At 47.3% G+C, this 17,685-nt stretch overlaps 1 protein-coding gene across 5 annotated transcripts in view; it reads right to left on the bottom strand.

The window, feature by feature from the left end:
* Positions 1–16,771, bottom strand: part of ST6GAL1 (ST6 beta-galactoside alpha-2,6-sialyltransferase 1) — a 135,215-nt gene extending 118,444 nt beyond the window's left edge. For 2 of the 5 annotated variants that reach the window (XM_055128770.1, XM_055128766.1), the window contains exon 1: positions 16,339–16,771. The gene's annotated coding sequence lies outside the window, so the exon portion shown is untranslated. Of the gene's footprint in view, positions 1–5,658; positions 5,732–15,769; positions 16,042–16,338 lie in introns of those variants that run through there. The other 3 variants (XM_055128769.1, XM_055128767.1, XM_055128768.1) reach the window with 3 other exon arrangements.
* Positions 16,772–17,685: the final 914 nt, after the last annotated feature.

Raw genomic sequence — 17,685 nt, forward strand, 5'->3', positions numbered from 1 at the left:
TGAGCACCACCAGGAGTAATCCCTGAGCATAGAGTCAGTCCTGAGTACAGCCGGTGTGGAAAAATAAATAAATACAGAGATAGCACTGAGCACCACCAGGAATAATCCCTGAGCATAGAGTCAGTCCTGAGTACAGCCGGTGTGGAAAAAATAAATAAATACAGAGATAGCACAGGGGTTAAGGTACTTGTCTGGCACAAGGCAAACTCAAGTTTGATCTCTGGTTCCATGGGAGTGGGGGGGTTGACCCCCTGAGCATAGAGCCAGGAATATCCCTTATGTACCACCAGGTATAACCCTCAAACAACAATAACATTAAACCAAACAATAAAATAAATCACGCGCAGCTGATAATCACCCAAAAATTCCCTCCATACATGAACAAAAAAAAAAGAAAAAAAACAGATGGGCAGATGGTATCCAGCTTCACCTGGCTCTGTGTTAGCATGTGGACAGATGCATGGAGGGTGGGTGGACACACGGAAGAAGAATGCAGGTGACTCCTTTGTCAAATAGCTCACCTTTAAGTTTGACATTTAATTTTACTGTCATTGTAACAGAAAGGTAAAGCAAAGGGGAAAGCTGGGCTGTGAACCAATGTCTCTCTACCAAGAGAGAGTGTATTCCTTTATAGACTTCCCCTGTAATTTTAAGAGAAAGAAAGAAAGAAGAAAGAAAGAAAGAAAGAAAGAAAGAAAGAAAGAAAGAAAGAAAGAAAGAAAGAAAGAAAGAAAGGAAAGAAAAGAAAGAAAGAAAGAAAGAAACTTAATTGAAAGGTTGGAGCCCAGGCTCTGACACACTATTAAGATAGTATGAGATAGGGGAGCTGGCATCTAGCTCTGGGGAGGGGGGCTCCCCCCTCCCCCCACCTCCCCCCAGCACCCCGCTGACATCCCTACCACCTCTTGTTATGTCCCATTCTAATTCCTAGTGAGGAATCAAGCCCTGGCCAAATGACCTTCCTTCCCAAGTGTGGTCTGCATTAAGCTTCAGCATCCAGTGGGTTTTTTCCAAGAAGGCCTCGCTGAGCCTGACTGCTCATGATTTCCTGAGTGTGAGAGAAAGGCTGCCTGGCGGGCTGGGGCCGCGGGACCTCACTGACTGTAAGAGCCCTCACTCCATCACTCGGCCTTTCTCCTCCACGTCTTAAACTTGTCTTCCAGTGCAGGCCAAGTCTGAGCTGGCCAGCATGCTCTGGGGCAGAGATGACTGGCTTCCCAAATCCATTTTCTTCATCTCCCTTTGGGGGGGGAAGCCCTTCCCAAACCTGACTTTTAGAGTGCACAGGGGCCACCCAAAGGCAACTTTTTCTCATCTCCTATGTAGCCAGGAGTCCCCTGTGACTCTGCACATGTGCCTGGAAAGTGATATGGTAAATGCACCTCCACACACACCCCAACTGTCCAGCCCAGGGCTCATCTCTACCTCCTTCCGATCTCTTGACTTTCTGAATTAGTTTCTCTATCTTTTTTCCCTCAGCATATTTCCCTCGGCATATTCTGGGATTTTCCTCAAACCGTCCTTTCTGCTAGTGATTTATTTCTCAGGAGATTGTATTCAGTTCCTTACTATTTTTTTTCTGTAATGATGTTATTTGCAGCCTCATTTTTCCTTACTTCTGTAATTACCCTTTTTATTTCATCCTGTAGTTTCATCATCTTGTCTTTGAGTTTCTGACTGATTCATTTTCAACAACCTTCATTTGAAGAAATGAATGAATATCCCTCCCTGCATCTCCAACCCAAGATGACTCTAACCATAAATTACCCCGGAGGATGGGAGAAAAGGCCAGTGTGTCCCATTTATCACTTTGGAAGACAGCAATTTTACTCTTGCCATGCCATCTACCTTACCTCCCTATGCATCCTTAAAAGGGTAGTTCAAGGCCACGGGTTCTGGCCCTCCTCTATCCCACACAAATTGCTCCCTCTGTGGGCCCCAAGAGGCTTCTTTAGATTAAAGGATTTTTAAGTGATTCTGGGGCAATTAAGTGAATCTGGAACTTTATTAAGAAAGGCCGGAGCGATAGTACAGTGGATTGGGAGTTTGCCTGCACGTGGCTAACCATGCAATCAACCCCAGTTGATCCAGGTCCCCCAAGCACTACCAGAAGTGATTCCTGAGTACAGAGCCAGGAGTAACCCCTGAGCAGGGCCAGGCATGGCGGAAGGAAGGAAGGAAGGAAGGAAGGAAGGAAGGAAGGAAGGAAGGAAGGAAGGAAGGAAGGAAGGAAGGAAGGAAGGAGGGAGGGAGGGAGGGAGGGAGGGAGGGAGGGAGGGAGGGAGGGAGGGAGGGAGGGAGGGAGGGAGGGAGGGAGGGAGGGAAAGAAAGAAAGAAAGAAAGAAAGAAGAAAGAAAGAAAGAAAGAAAGAAAGAAAGAAAGAAAGAAAGAAAGAAAGAAAGAAAGAAAGAAAGAAAGAAAGAAAGAAAGAAAGAAAGAGAGAGAAAGAGAGAAGAAAGAAAGAAGAGAAAGAAAGAAAGAAAGAAAGAAAGAAAGAAAGAAAGAAGAAAGAAAGAAAGAAAGAAAGAAAGAAAGAAGAAGAAAGAAAGAAAGAAAGGAAGAAAGCTCTGCCTTGTTACACACAATAAAACACATAGGAGTTTTCCTTGAAGACTTCTGAACCACTGGCTTTCTCAATGTAAAAGGAGCATAAAAGCGAGGGGCAATCCAGAAGTAGCCTTCAACAGAAAACATTCTAATCCCAGTTTAACTCCCCATTGGATAACACAATGAAGCCAACTGCGGAAGAGGATTCAGCAAGAGTATGGGGGCTTGAAAGCTTGAGGGCATCGCAGCAGGACCAGCAGCCTCCTCTAACCAACCGCCCCTGCAGGCACTGTTACCATGGAGCAAGAGGCCCTCATTCAAGTCCAAGCACCTCCACTCACTCCCCATTGATTTTGAGCAACCTAACCCTCATTCTTTCCCCTAATAAATGGAGATAATAACAGCATGTGCGTATAGAGAGGCGATAAAAGTTTACTAGATGGTGCCTGGAATGGTTCCACTGATCCCCACCACTTCTGCCTCCTGACCTCTCTTTAGGATCATCGGCCTGGACACCTCGAGGCCAGGGGCTCCAGACCACAGACTCTGAGCTCCGCAATGCACTTCTGCCCCTGCAGCTCTTTCCCCTTCTCTTCTCAAAGGCCAATAAGCAAGATCCTCTAAGACCCAGCTTAGGTATCACCCCCTCCTCGACAAAGTTGTTCTTACCTTGCTGGATCTTCTTCCCAATCTCTGCACACATCTCGGGCATGATACTGATCAAACTATATTATGATCAATATCCAACTAAATTCTAGAAGCGACATACCTGTAGGAATACTTGGATGCTTCAAATTGAGAATGCTTAGAAAATGGTTCATAAATGAGCATTTGGAATTTAAAAAATAAAATAAAATGAGCATTTGGACAAAACCAAGGTCTCTGAAGAGAGAGGAACAAGTGATATAGAAATCTAGCTGTTACACACTGTCAAGGCCCTGCCTGCCACACTGAATGGTGCATCTGTGTGCGCATATCTACAATGCATGTTCTTTATGTAGCTATTCCCAATACCCAGCATGTTAGATATCTACTATTTGATGAAAAAATCATGTTGAATAAACCTTGCAAGAAGATAAAATGTTAAGGAATCAGGAGATGCAGCTGCAAAATAAGTCCTTAGTGCTAATGTTGGATTCCATTCATATATTTAGAACAGAAGACCCAGGCTCTATCCTTGGCATCCTATATGATCCCCCAAGCATTGCCAGGAGTGATCCCTGAGTGCAGAGCCAGCCCTGAGCACCAACAAGTGTGGCAAAAAAAAAAAGTTTTTATAAATAAATAAAACTGAAAAAATAAAAAAGCATTTAAGACAGTTGAGCAGTGGTACCCACTAACCTGAAACTATGCTCATTTCCATAGTATTTACTCCCAGCCATGATCAGATGAGTACAGAATGATTTTTTTTAATAGCTTACAAGACAAGGGGAAAAAAAAGCAAAGCAAACTGGACCATAAAACAACTCTTAACAGGAGGGATGAGTACATGTATGCTATGTATGCTGCAGTCAAATATCAAGGTATTTTCACATGACTAGCCCATGAGTTGTTTCACTTATATACTCTCAGGAGAATGATTTAAAAAAAAACAACTTTTATCAACTTCTGTAAAGAGACTTTCAACCAAATCCCTCAATTAAACACAAGGACTAAGCATGCCTCAGATCCAAAGAATTGGAAACTTTTAGCAGCAAAATAATGTCATGTAGAGAAAGAGCTATGCCCAATTCCAGTCTCACCACTTAGCAGCAATAAACTTTAAGGTGAGTCTATCCCTCCAAGAAGCTCAGTTTTCTCATTTGCAAAACAGAGTTGACAGTACAAACAGACCAAGTATTCCTATGAGGACTGGATTAGAGAATACAGGCGGTGCCTAATACGGACCAGGCACACAGCAAAAGCCCCAAAGATAGCAAACTTCGCTGATTCCCTCACCAAGACTCAGTAAAGACTCCAGTGCCAGAGGTTCTTATCTGAAGGAAAGAAAAGCACAAGTATTCAAGAAGGCAAACACTGTAAAGTTCAACACAGAGGACTTCCCGGGGTTGCAGAGGACAAAGTCTTCCTAAAACTACAGCTGAGTGACATCCCAACACCATGCTAAGAACCCAGGAGGTGAATGCAAATATAGAAAGACTGTCATAAAAAAAAAAAAAGTTTACAATCATCTTTCCAGGACATGTAGTTCTTTTCTGGCTGCCAAATTTTCTGGTCATCTAAAAGTGTATGTGATATATTTATTCCAGTGGAAATAATTCATGAATATCCCGTTAAGCGGAGCTGAAGCCAAGGACAGAACAGGAAGAGGGAGGCCAAGATCCAAAAGAGACAACGTGAGCCAGAGCAACAGTCCAGGCAAGTAGGGCGCTTTCTTTGCATGCGAATGACCCGGGTTCGATCCCCATTATCCTATATGGTCCCCTGAGCACCGCCCAAAGTAATTCTTCAGTGCAGAGCCAGGAGGAACCTGTGAGCATTGCCGGGTGTGACCCCACCCACATACCAAAAAAAAAAAAATCGAGAGAGAAAGAGAGAAAGAGAGACAATGCTTAGGCCTCCTTTGAAGACCTCCACTTTCTTCCACCTTTGCAGAACAGACAGGCAAAATCTGCCCAAGAGATGTTGTCCACAATCAGTCCCACCCACTCAGTCCTATTTGCATCCTTCTGCTTCTTGGCCCACAGAGACTCTTAAAGCTGCAAAGGACCTCAGTTGGCACTGAGGTCAGCCTCTCTACAAAGCAGGAATCCTCTGAGAGCAAAGAAGTTCACTTAGGACTCTGGCGTGGATACAACCGTGATAAGGAGCTCTCAGCCATGTAACGGCATGTCCTATACTTGGATCATCCTGTTGAGTAAGTTCTCTCTTATCTGACCTTCTAGACCTCTACCTCTGTCCACTCTGTCTTGGTTCTCTCCTCCACAACAGCCACTAGGTGGGACTCTCTCCCATGAAGAGGGGGCCTCTGTTTCCACAAACATCCCACCTCCAATACAGTGACCTCAACCTCCATCAGCTAAGCAGCCCACTCCACGTGTGCTTCATTTTATCACACTCAACATCAGACCCAGGGAAACAAGCAGACAGTCAAGTAGAATTGGCACCTACCCTCCTTGAGAGCTGAGATCAAATCCTCCTCTCCTTCACTGCTTTCTCCTCCCTTCCATCACTCACGTTCAGTCCTCCCACTCCGTCCTCACTGACCCTGGGAACAACAACAAACTTGGAAGTGCCAGTGATGGCGGAAGGAGGAGAAGATGATGACGCAGCTCATTCTTGCACTTCTAGTCTAGGGCACCCAGGCAGGCAGGCTAGCTCCAAAAATAACCTTCCATCCAAACAGGCAGCCTCTCAGCATTTTCCTGGGAGCGACCAATCCCATTGCCCACCCACAGTTTTCCCTGTGTCCACTCTCTTGGCACCCTTTCAAGAGCTGGATGGGCTGGTTTTCATTTAACCATGAACATTTACAACTATGACTCCATATGTTCAAGGTCAAATACGTCTACAAAGATATTTTTATGGAAATAGATAAAAGCCTAGCAACAAAAGGCTGGTTAAGCAAACATATCCACACTATAGAATAGGATGCCAGTACGGAAAAGAACAAACAGACACTGATAGTTTCTCCTGTCAGTGTACCTTAAGTACATACAAGAAAGTGGAAAAGGGGGGCAGGAGCTATAGTACAGTGGGCAGGGCATTTGCTTTGCATGTGGCTGACCTAGGTTCAATCCTCGGCATCCCATCCCTGAGCACCACCAGGAATAATTCCTGAGTGCAGAGCCAGGAGTAACCACTGAGCATTGCTGGGTGAGACCCAAAAAGTAAAAAAAAAAAAAAAAGAAAGAAAAGAAAGTGGGAAAAGGCCTATTTGTAAAGTGATCATCATAATATAACCCTCTCACTGTATTACCAAGGGGACTGCAAAGACGCACAATAACCTGCTAATTGTAGAATTTTGGAGAGAAGCAGAAAGGTGGGGGTGAAAGGCAAAAGACAAGGGAGATAATTTTTTAACTCTATTTGAATAGTCTCAAAGAAAAAAAAGGTTTATAGCTCTTTCTAAAATTGATTTTACATTTTAACTCATTTTATACCAATATAAAAATATAGACGTTTTTGACTGTGAACTGAGCTAAAATATTAGAAACCCAAGCCGCGCGGACTCGAAGTCTTCACTTTTACCAAGGAAGAGAAATTATTAGATGATGCTTATTCAGCAGGCCTGATTGTTGGGGAAAATTTCCAATCAACAATAGTGAGTTCTGTATGGAAATATGAAATGTACTCAATATATAGAGAGAATAATGGGAATATCATTAGCTACTTAGATGGGGGGTGGGGTGGGAGGGGGGTGTATTGGGGTTCTTGGTGGTGGAACGGGTGCACTGGTGAAGGGATGGTGGTTTAATCAGTATTTGACTGTGACTTAAACCTGAAAGCTTTGTACTTTTTTTCTTGTTTTCACGGTGGTTCAATAAAATATTTCTTTAAAAAAAAATATATAGACGTAATAAGTTTAAAAGTCACAAAAATGGTACAAGGGAAGAAAATTACATCCTATTGCTTTTGAACTTATACGTCAAAGCCATCTCTATATAAATCAAAACAAAGTGAGTCATCATAGCAATGCAAAGTATCTGTCTGCATAATTCCTCTCTGATGAGACAAATATATATTCACATGATTATATGCAAAAAGAAAAAGCCGTCAACAAAATCAATATCCACTTAAGATGCAAACTTAGCAATTAGGAAGAACTAATCAGCTTCAATCAGATATTTTTTAAAAAGCAGCTAGGAAAAAAATCAGCTGTTATCATAAAAATACTCTATGCAATATATTAAAAAGAAAAGGGTACCACAGTAGGATTAAAATCACTACTATTGGGCTGGAGTGATCGTACAGTGGTTAGGGCATTTGCCTTGCATATGGCTGACCTGGGTTCGATCCCTGGCATCCCATGTGGTTCCCCGAGTGCCACCAGAGTGCAAAGTCAAGAGTAACCCTTGAGCATCAGTGGGTGTGATCCAAAAAGCCAAAAAATAAAAAAATAAAAAATTTACAAAATTTAAATTGTTACTTTTACAGCAGTAGGCATTTGCCTTGCACACAGCCAACTTGAGTTCAAGCCCATATAGCACCCCAAGCCAGAAGTGATCCCCGAGCGCAGTCAGGAGAAAGCCCTGAGCATGCCGGGTGTGGCACAAAAACAAAACCAACGCAAAACAATTGTTTAAAAATCAATAAAACTTTAAAAATAAATACATGAAATCACTACTATTCGTAAAGAACTCTATATGCCAAGACTAGCACCTTGCACGAAACAACCCAGTAGAAATACGTGATCCACCGAGGTGTAGGAGTTCATTTCTGATCTGTAAGAAGCCCCTGTAAGCACACCTTCCCCCTTTTGCTATCTGACACTATCAGAGATAGGAAGGGCCCAAAGGCTGAGGGCTATCCAGGATGGCGTGCAGCAAGCCCACGGCCCCATCCTTGCTGTGACAGCCAACGGGAGTACGGTGCAACCACGGTTCAGAAGACGGCACCAGGGGCATGCCACTGGACTCAAGAGAGAACTTCAGCTTGAATGACTGAGTCAGACTCACTTGCTTCTGATGAGTCGAACGTTCCTACTTGGGTGCAAGAGTAAGTTGAAGAAACTGAGATTTACAGAAGCTGGAGGGGGGAAAGGGGAGCTCAGCTCTTCTTAGAGAGAGAGGGGGGGCCTCAGGGAGGGCTCGCCATGCAGGCACCACCAACAGCTTCTTTGCCCAGGATCAGAAATCAGGAGAGAGGGGCCAAGGGAGAGAGGGAATGAGAAGACGCCACGGTGCGGGGGGGGCTAGTGGTGTGCAAGGAAAGCCACTATTCCCGGCAATGACCGTGTCAAGACAAGACGACGGCAGTGGTGCTCCCTGGTGTATCCTGATGCGGTCAGACTGGCAATCTCTTATTGGGGCATGGGGGGTGTACAGAGGAAAGTGCTCAGGGCTACTCCCAGCTCTGTGCTCCAGGATTGTTTCTGGTGGTGCCCAGAGTAACCAGGCAGCGTCAAAAATTAAAGCTGGGCCTCTGGCACGCAGGGCATGCGCTCCAGTACCTCAAGTCACCGCGCCGGCCCCAGTCTGTGACCTTGTTTCATACGGAACCGGCTTCTCCAGGAAAGGCTGGTGGGTCTAATTTAGCTTCAACTAGCATCGAGTCACTTGGGCTGCTACTTTATTCCATTCCCAAGTTTTTGCTCTGTGTGTGTGTGTGTGTGTGTGTGTGTGTGTGTGTGTGTGTATTTGGGCCACACCCATCAGTAGTCAGGGGTCACATCAGTAGTCAGGGGTCACTCCAGCTTGACACTCCAGGTAACTCGTACCAGTGCCGGAGGATTGTGTGGTACCAAGGATTGAACCCAGCGCTCCTGCCTCCACTACAAGCACTCTAGCCATCCACCTGTCTTCCTAGTCCTTATTTTGAACATGCTTTTATGAACATGCTCGAAGAAATTCAAAAGCCACTGGCCAAAAGCATACAACTGGTAAGGTGTGGGGTTTGGGGTGAGCGGACCTGGGCAAAATCAAGTCTCTGAACTTTGTAATGTGTCCACCCTATGTCTTTGGGGTAAGGCTGCTAAATTTAATGAACTGTCTTTTTCCCTCCTCCCTGCCTCTCGCTCTCCCCCACCCACATCTCTGTCTCTCCTCCCTCCCCATCTCTCTGTCTCTCTCTGTGTCTCTCTGCTCTGTCTCTTCTCTCTGTCTCTCTGTCTCTCTTCTCTCTCTCTCTCTCTCTCTCTTCTCTCTCTCTGTTTCTCTCGGTCTCTCTCTGTCTCTCTGTCTCTCTCTGTGCCTCTCTGCTCTGTCTCTTCGCTCTGTCTCTCTTCTCTCTCTCTGTCTGTCTGTCTGTCTGTTTGTCTGTCTGTCTCTCTCTGTCTCTCTCTCTGTCTCTCTCTCTCTCTCTCTCTCTCTCTCTCTCTCTCTCTCTCTCTCTCTCACACACACACACACACACACACACACACACACACACACACACACACACACACACACAGAGTCCCGTAACAGTAACAGTAGAGATAGGTTCCAAGACAGCATGACTCAATGCCTCAGCTATCATGGACAAGGCTGAGAATCAGCTCAGTGATGAAGCACATGCATTTCCTGTACAAGGACCAGGGTACGATCACCAGAATCACACCCCCCCCCCAAAAAAAAAGTTGCATTACTATCAAAACACCAAAACACAAAGACCCTAAGTAATCAAGGCAATTCTAAGAGAAAAGAAGAAAAATGGAGGCATACTGAGGTAAACTACATATAAACTTTGGTACAGAAAGGTAGTAATTAAGGGGCTGGAGCAATAGCACAGCAGGTAGGGCATTTGCCTTGCACGCGGCCAACCCGAGTTCGATTCTCAATTCCCAGCATCCCATATGGTCCTCTGAGTGCTGCCAGGGGTAATTCCTGAGTGCATGAGCCAGGAGTAACTCCTGTGCATCGCCGGGTGTGACCCAAAAAGCAAAAAAAAAAAAAAAAGAAAGTAGTAATAACAGTGTAGTAAAACAGGCTCACAGACCAATGGAACAAAATAAAGAACCCATATAGGACAGGGGTTAGGATGCAAGCAAGGCACGTGACTTGGGTCTCATCCCTAGCAGTACACGGCCTCCCACGCATGGCAGATGTAACCCTGAGGTCCCTGAGCTCCACTAATCCTGAGTTTTCCCAGGAGTGGTCTGCAGGCTCCCTGAGCACTGCTTGGGAGCCCCCCACATAAACAAACAAAATAAAATTCCACCTATGCACTGTAGCACTGTCATCCCATTGTTCACTGATTTGCTCAAGCAGGCACCAGTAACGTCTCCATTATGAGACTTGTTACTGTTTTTGGCATATCGAATAAGTCACGGGCAGCTTGCCAGGCCCTGCCGTGAAACTTTCACCTATAGGAACAACACAGACGCCAGGGTCATGCAAAAAAAAAAAGTGGGGAAGAGTGGTAAAAACGCACTCAAATTTTGATGGTGGTTGTGATGAGTAATATTCATCTAACAGTATGAAGCTAAATCCCTGCATTCCCATATTATTGTAAACCATGATTAATCATTTCAATCATTTCATTCAAGAGTGTTAATGGAGGTGACAAAAACTTGGGCATCATATGGCAATAAAATTCCTATGACTGGGTTGAGAAGATGTCTGAGATAAAAAAAAAAAATTCAAAGTAATCTGGAGTGGACTTTGGGATAACCCATGAGTTTTGATCGTTGTGGAGGATAAGTGATTGTATAAGGGAGAGATTGCATATGCATCACTCTTTCTACTTTTTACCATCTGAAATTTTCTATAATAGAAAAGATTCTTTGGGGTCAGAGCAGTAACATTAGTCTTGCATGCAGCCAAACTAGGTTCAATCCCTGGCATCCCATATGATCCCCTGAGCATCTCCAAGAGTAATTCCTGAGTACCAAGCCAGGAGTAAGCCCTTGGCATTCTTGGGTGTGGTCCAAAAAACAAAAAAAAAAGACTTTTTTTTAGGGGTGTGAGAAGATTTATGCCATTCCTAACAGTGCTCAGGGGACTATGTGGTATCAGGGACTGGCTGCACCCAAGGTAAGTACCTTAACCCCTGTACTGTCTTTCCAACCTGTAAGAAAAGACTTTTAATATAATGCAACATGCGACTGAACATTTCTCTCAGTCTGTCACCTAGTAGGAAGTCCCATTTTAATTAATTTTCTGCTTCCCTCAGCATAGAAAACTACCTAATCATCAGCCATTAAAATATATTTTTAAAAAAATAGGCTCTATAGTTTCTGCAATCTTTGAAAAGTCCCAATTATAGCAGTCATATCTATGATGTACTGAGTGCTTCCTGTATACCTGGTACTACACTGGACCATTTAATCCTTACAATTGCCAAGGGTTATTATGCCCATTTAACTTAGTGAAGTAGTGAGTTTACGTAGCCAGACAAATTCTTCACAGGTACTAATGCTGAGCAAGAATTCAAATTCTAAATTACTGTATAATTCATTTCTGCTGCTCCCACATAGAATACTTAGATACTTTCAAAAATGTGTAAATAGGGCAGAAGAGCAGGCACAATGGGTTTGAGAGCATGCTTTATATGTGGGAGTCCCAGGTTCAGTACCTGCCACTGCTTGGTTCCCCAAAGTCGCACTCAGAGTGACCCCTGAGCACCAAACCAGGAAGAACCCCCCAGAATTACCAAGTGTGGTTCAAAAACAGAAAATAAAAGAAGAAAAGAAGAGAAGAGAAGAAAAGAGTAGAGAAGAGAAGAGAAGAGAAGAGAAGAGAAGAGAAGAGAAGAGAAGAGAAGAGAAGAGAAGAGAAGAGAAGAGAAGAGAAGAGAAGAGAAGAGAAGAGAAGAGAAGAGAAGAGAAGAGAAGAGAAAAGAAGAGACTTATGTAATTAGGATGAAATCTATGAAGACAGTGAAATCATTTCACATCCTCCAAAGGTCTGGGTGATGGGTCAAAGGGGCTGGAAGAATGTCCAGAAGCACACAATCCCCCAAATAACCCTGGGAGAACCCCCCACCCCCACCCCACCTCCAACACCAAATAAAATAAAGTCTGGCTCAGTGATTGCAATTGCAGGAGTCTATCCTATGAAAGTTATCTGGAACACAGAGATTTATATATGACTCTTAATCATCATGTCAATTATAACAGGGAGAAATCAGCTGTGGGCTGACCATGGCCAGCGTCCAGGAAGCCTTCCCCAGACTGCAGTCTTGGGCAGCTGCCTGCCCCCTCAGAGTCCCACAGCATCCCGCACTGGTCTCTTGCTCCTCCACGGCACTCCGGGCTCCCCAAAAGCTAACTCTTCTTATTACTTCTGTGGTTTAGAGTGAGCTCGTGAATCCTCGAGGACTGAATTAATCAAAGACCCTGGAGATGCTCGTGAACACATTTGTAAAGAGAAAGCCAAGATGTTCAAGTCAGTTGTTGGGAGGCAGCAAGAGCAAAATTGAAACCTTCTCCCCCTCCCTGATGAGATTTCAGACTTCTAAAATAAAAATACATATAGACAATAAAATGTAAGCAACTGACTTGAATGCTTAAGACATAGATGGGAAAGGAAAGGGGGGGAATGCTGGAGTCTTTTTTTTTCTCTCCAGGCCCTCACTGAGAGGATCACTGAAGTAAATGGACCCAGGGGACCACACGACCATGGAGATGCAGAGCAGCTGGCATGGGTGATGAATGAAAAGGCACAGATTTACTGCAGATGTAAACTATGACATGTGTATAGAAGAAGCTTAAACAAGAAAAGCAAGTGAAAACTGCATTCAGCCTATACTCTCAGCCATTTAAAGAAAACCTCAATTACAAAAGAAAAGAAAGAAAATTGCCCAGTGTTAAGTGATTACCTTCGAATATGATTTTTTTTGTTTTTCTGTGCCTTTTCTTATACTTTATGAAGTAAATTCAGTGAGAACCCATTTTTATAATCAGAATGATAAATAAAATACAAAACTCCAAACTTATTCTGAGGCTAAGCTGACCCTTGTATAAAGACTAGAAAACTACTCCAGTATTTGAACCTAGTGAAAAGCACTGCTTCTATGCAGCAAACAGGTCACTTGTTCTCTGTGACTGCCGGCAAAGCATGAGAAAACTGACCTTCCAGATCCACCCGCGTATCAATCAACACAAAATGAAAGAATGAATGAGAATGCTCTAACGTGGGTGTGAAAGTTCTGGTCTTGCTTTTTATTGCTCTCCACTATTGGTTTAATTACCTTAGAGTTACACACACTTCACAAGCACCTAAAGGGTCCCCTTTTATAGATTAGCATTCACAGCCCTCGTGACCAGGTAAGGTCTATTTCAAGCACAGAGCTTACCCTATAGGATTATTCTCCCACCATCATTCTCCACCACTTAGAAAGTTGGCGAGCACTCAAGCCTGCCAAGAGGTCTGAGCAGTGGAAAACATGCGTCAAGAGACTAGATACCCACAATTCCAGGCGAAAGAAACCTGATCTTCCCCCTCAATATACCGTAATGCCTTATAGCCTGTTGGTTACAAAAGTTACAAAAGGAACTACGGAGAAGGAGGGATGGCCCAAACCCACTCCTCTGTCTGTCTCTGTGACCTCAGCATCCTTCACTCCACGAGAAAAGCCGATGCAGATACAATATGGAACTCAAGAGCTCAGGTAACGATAAAGAGTGCAGTGAAGTTCCTCTCCCGTGATTTCTCACTGTCCTTTGCTATATGGTTATATTCAATCTGCTCCCTGCTGGGAAAACATGGGGCAGGGGTTTTCATGGAAGCCCAGGGCTAAGGTTGCCTTTAGTAAATGCAAAAGAAAACGCCAAAGAAAATGGATCTCCAATGATAACTGTTATACTCTTCACCATGTCAACCTGTGGGATCCATGGCTTTGTTTAATAACCAAAGCCTATTTAAATCCTTAAGGAATTCACTCTCTGACTTAAAGGGTGCTGTTATAACAACCATCACAACTCACACTTTTCTCTGGGGTACCGACAACAACTCATTTGATGCAACATTGTCCCATTTATGTAAAATAAATAAACTAAAAGAGGCAGTACAGGCCCTGGGTCCCTTGGCAAGTAATTTCCCCTCTGTGGTTTGTTTTCCCATCTAGAAAGTGAAAGGGTTGACGGCCAGATATACTGAAATTCCTTGCAGGGCAAGTATCCTGATGAGGAAAACCATACTCTGGTGCCAAACAGAAATACCAAGAAAAGGAAACATCCTGGAAACTCTAAGAAGAGAACCAAGTGTAGCTAAGAGATAACCAGGGTTTTTTGGTTTTTCAGCTCTTCCTCTGCCACATACAAAAATAACCTGCTACTTCCGTGGGAATTTGATAGGGGGAAAAAACTTAAGTAAAATAAGTGAAAACAAAGCTAGTTCTCCCACAAGTGGCTGTGGGGAGCCCACGCTAAGAAAACCTTCTCCCCAGTGTGGTTGATTCCACAGCCCATGCTGAAAAAACAAAACAAGAGCCAAGGCAAAAGACGCAACCCTGCTTCAGTGGTCCTATTTTAATTGGGGTAGAGAGGGCAGTCAGGAGAGAACTTAAGGAATGGTTAAGTCTCTTCTCAAATGAGTACAGAACTCTCCAGAGGGATCAGGAAGGATGGAGTTTGCCACTCTCTTCTGCTCAACGCTAGGACGGGACCGGAATCCACCCTTGTCTTAGCATGGAGATGTGGCCGGCTGGGAGTGAGTGACCCCCTACACAAGCCCTTTTCTCCGTTGTGGATTTCACCCAGTTCAAATTGGGGCGAGTGAGAGGTACACCCCAACCCCACCCACACCCCCCGCCTCAGCCTGCGTCCTGTGAAGTACCAGGGGTCACTGGTTGCCCGTTAGGCTCTCAGGTACTGGGGTGAGGCTGGCGTACCTCCCCGTCTCCCCCAAGACAGTTCATCCAGTGATGCCCGCGAGGCATCATCCCGACGACAACCCTTACCTGCGCACACCTACCCACCCGCATAACCTAAGGGTCTCATCTTGCCACAACACCACCCCCTGGGAGGCTGATTCAGACCGCGCACGGTTTGACTGCTGCCTGAACAGGCCAGATTTAATACAATCCGCAGAGCTGAGCTGAGCACGGGGGAAGAAAAAGGAGGAGGGGGCGGGGGAGCAATCCAAATGCCCTCTCTTGGCTAGTCGAAATCTCGCTCCAATAAACGGAACGAAGTTTTTTTTTTTTTTTTTTTAATCATAATCGGCCGCTCCTACAACGAGAGGCCGCGGCTGGCCTTGCTGGTAGAAAAATGCACAACAGCGAACCAAGACGGCTGGCACCCCGGCTGGCGAGGGCTCCGGGACCGAGAAAACAAAGCGCCCGCGGAAAGCCCCAGACCGCACTGGGCGCAGTTGAAATTGGACTTTCTCTGGGCGGGCAGGGGAGGCGCTCGCGGTCTCCCAACGCAGGCGGAGCTGGAGTGCGGGGACAATGGTGCGGGGCTCTGCGCACACGGTCCCTTTGGACTGGGGGTCCCCGCGGACCCTAAACTTACCCCCCCTCCACGTCTAAGAAACCTCGGGGAGATGGAAGTCGGAGACGGTGCACATCTCCCGGTGAAAGCATCACGGCGCGGGGACGCACACTCTGGGCCTGGGGTAATCTGCTTGCCGTGGCTTTCTTGTTTTCTTTCTCCCCTGCACAGTCTAGCAGCGGGGTCTGTGCCCCCAAGTGGTACCTTTTACAAGTCTCTGCCGACCTCCTCGTCCTCCTCCTCCGGCCAGTGGAGCCCCTGGCGCCGATCCCTCTCCCCAGCGCCGGAGACAAAGACCGGGTTCCGCAGGGCGGCACCTAAACGCGGGCGGAGCGCCCGGAGCCCAGCGCCCCGAGCACGTGCATTTGTTGTGGTACCTGTGCCCTCACCTTCCCCTCGGGCCTCAGTTTCCAGGTCCGTACCTGCAGCCCGCGGGACCTGAATGAACTTAGGAGTCTACAAAGCGGCCCCCGGCCCCGCCCCCCGGCCCCCAGCGCTCTCCCTGCAACCGGGACTGGGGAGGGCACCGGGTTCCCGGGGGCCGCGTGCGCACGTGGGTTTGTTGTGGGTCCTAAGGCTCGCCGAGCCCCGGAGCAGGCCCGGAGGGTGTCCGACTCGGGCGGACGGACAGTCACCTCCCCTTGCTGACCCCAGTCAAAAGGTGGCCGGCCCGGGTGGCGCTGGACCCCGATCCCTGGGCCCCGCGGCTCCGCGCTCCAGCGCATCCTCCCGGGGGGCCTGGCCGCGCCGTCGCCCACCGCACCCCGACTCACTCTGCCTCCTCGGCCGCCGACGCCGCGTCTGCTCCGCCCGCCGCGCGCCGGAGCCGGGGCAGCGGGTTCCCTTTGTTAGCGCCGGGCAGTGCCCCGGGCGTCCTCCCCAGCCCGGCCGGCCCGGCCCAGACTCCCGCCCGCGGGTCCCTCCCGACTGCGCGCCCGGCGGCCGCCGGCCAGCGGGAGTCCCGGAAGGAGGGTCTGCGGTCGGGGGGAGCCGGGCTCGGGATGAGGGGACCGGGAAAGGAGGGGAAAGAGCGCGGGCGCAGGGGCGGGGGGGGGGGCGGTGGGAGTGAGTCGTCTCGGTTATGCAAATAGACGGGAAGACCAGGTGGCTCGGAGCACACGGCGCCCCCAAACCGCCGGGGCCCTCCGGAGGTCGCTCGATAGCGGCCGTTCTCAATCGGGGTGCTTTATCTAGAGCACCGGGAGATGCTGGGACTCTGCCGTCTCTCCACCCCCCTCCAGGAGCGCGGACCCAGGAATCAGGAGGCGGAGCCACGCGGCGAAATGTGGCACCCCAAATGCTAGCGCTTCCCCACTCCGGGGCAGGACGGCCCGAGGGCTGAATCCAGGGCTTCCTGTGCCAACCTGGGGGTTACTGTCCGTCCTGGGGTTGCTCCTGACGGCGGACGGCGGTCACTGAAACCCTCTGGAACCTCGGGTGCTTAATATGTGGGAATGGGAACAACCAACTCTCTCCCAACCTCGGGAGAGGCACTTAGGGGACCCAGAAAAAGCACAAGCACATGAGTCCCTGCAGACACAGCCTCAGTCCCCAGCTGTCTGAGGGTCTTGGGGTAGGAGATCCATTCGCTCGAGCTGTTCTGGAGCTGCTAGGTAGAAACGAGAGGAAACAGCTTTCTTGAACAAGCATCTGATTAACAGCTGACATCCCTGATGGTCCCAAGGCCCCTTTGTCAGTATGGAGAACTGCCCTACAGAGAGGTCTGTGGTCCCAGCCAGACTTAATAACTGCCCCCCAACCGTCTGCTAAGCACCTCCTGTACTTAGAGGGTGCAGAGGAGGAGGGAAGCAGTCTGTGCTTAATACAGGTACATACTCCCAATGCTTGAAGACCAGGCCCAGGATTCTCTCTCCAAATCCAGGTGCACTTCCCATCGTGGACACTGGAAGATAGAGATGGGAGGCAGCCTCCCTTCATCCCTAGCATCCTACTTTGAAACACTACTGCTTCCTTCCCCCAAACCTCCACCCCATCCTCCTTGAGAAGTATTCTTTGCACAGGACCAAAGCTTCAGTTGGGCGTGCTGCCAGGCAGACTCTAGGTCTCCTGTGTGCGCCCTGGGAATCTCTTTCGGTTTTCCATAAAATGGTGACGTTGGG

This window comes from Sorex araneus, chromosome 2 (assembly GCF_027595985.1).
Source record: "Sorex araneus isolate mSorAra2 chromosome 2, mSorAra2.pri, whole genome shotgun sequence".
Taxonomy (NCBI): Eukaryota; Metazoa; Chordata; class Mammalia; order Eulipotyphla; family Soricidae; genus Sorex; species Sorex araneus.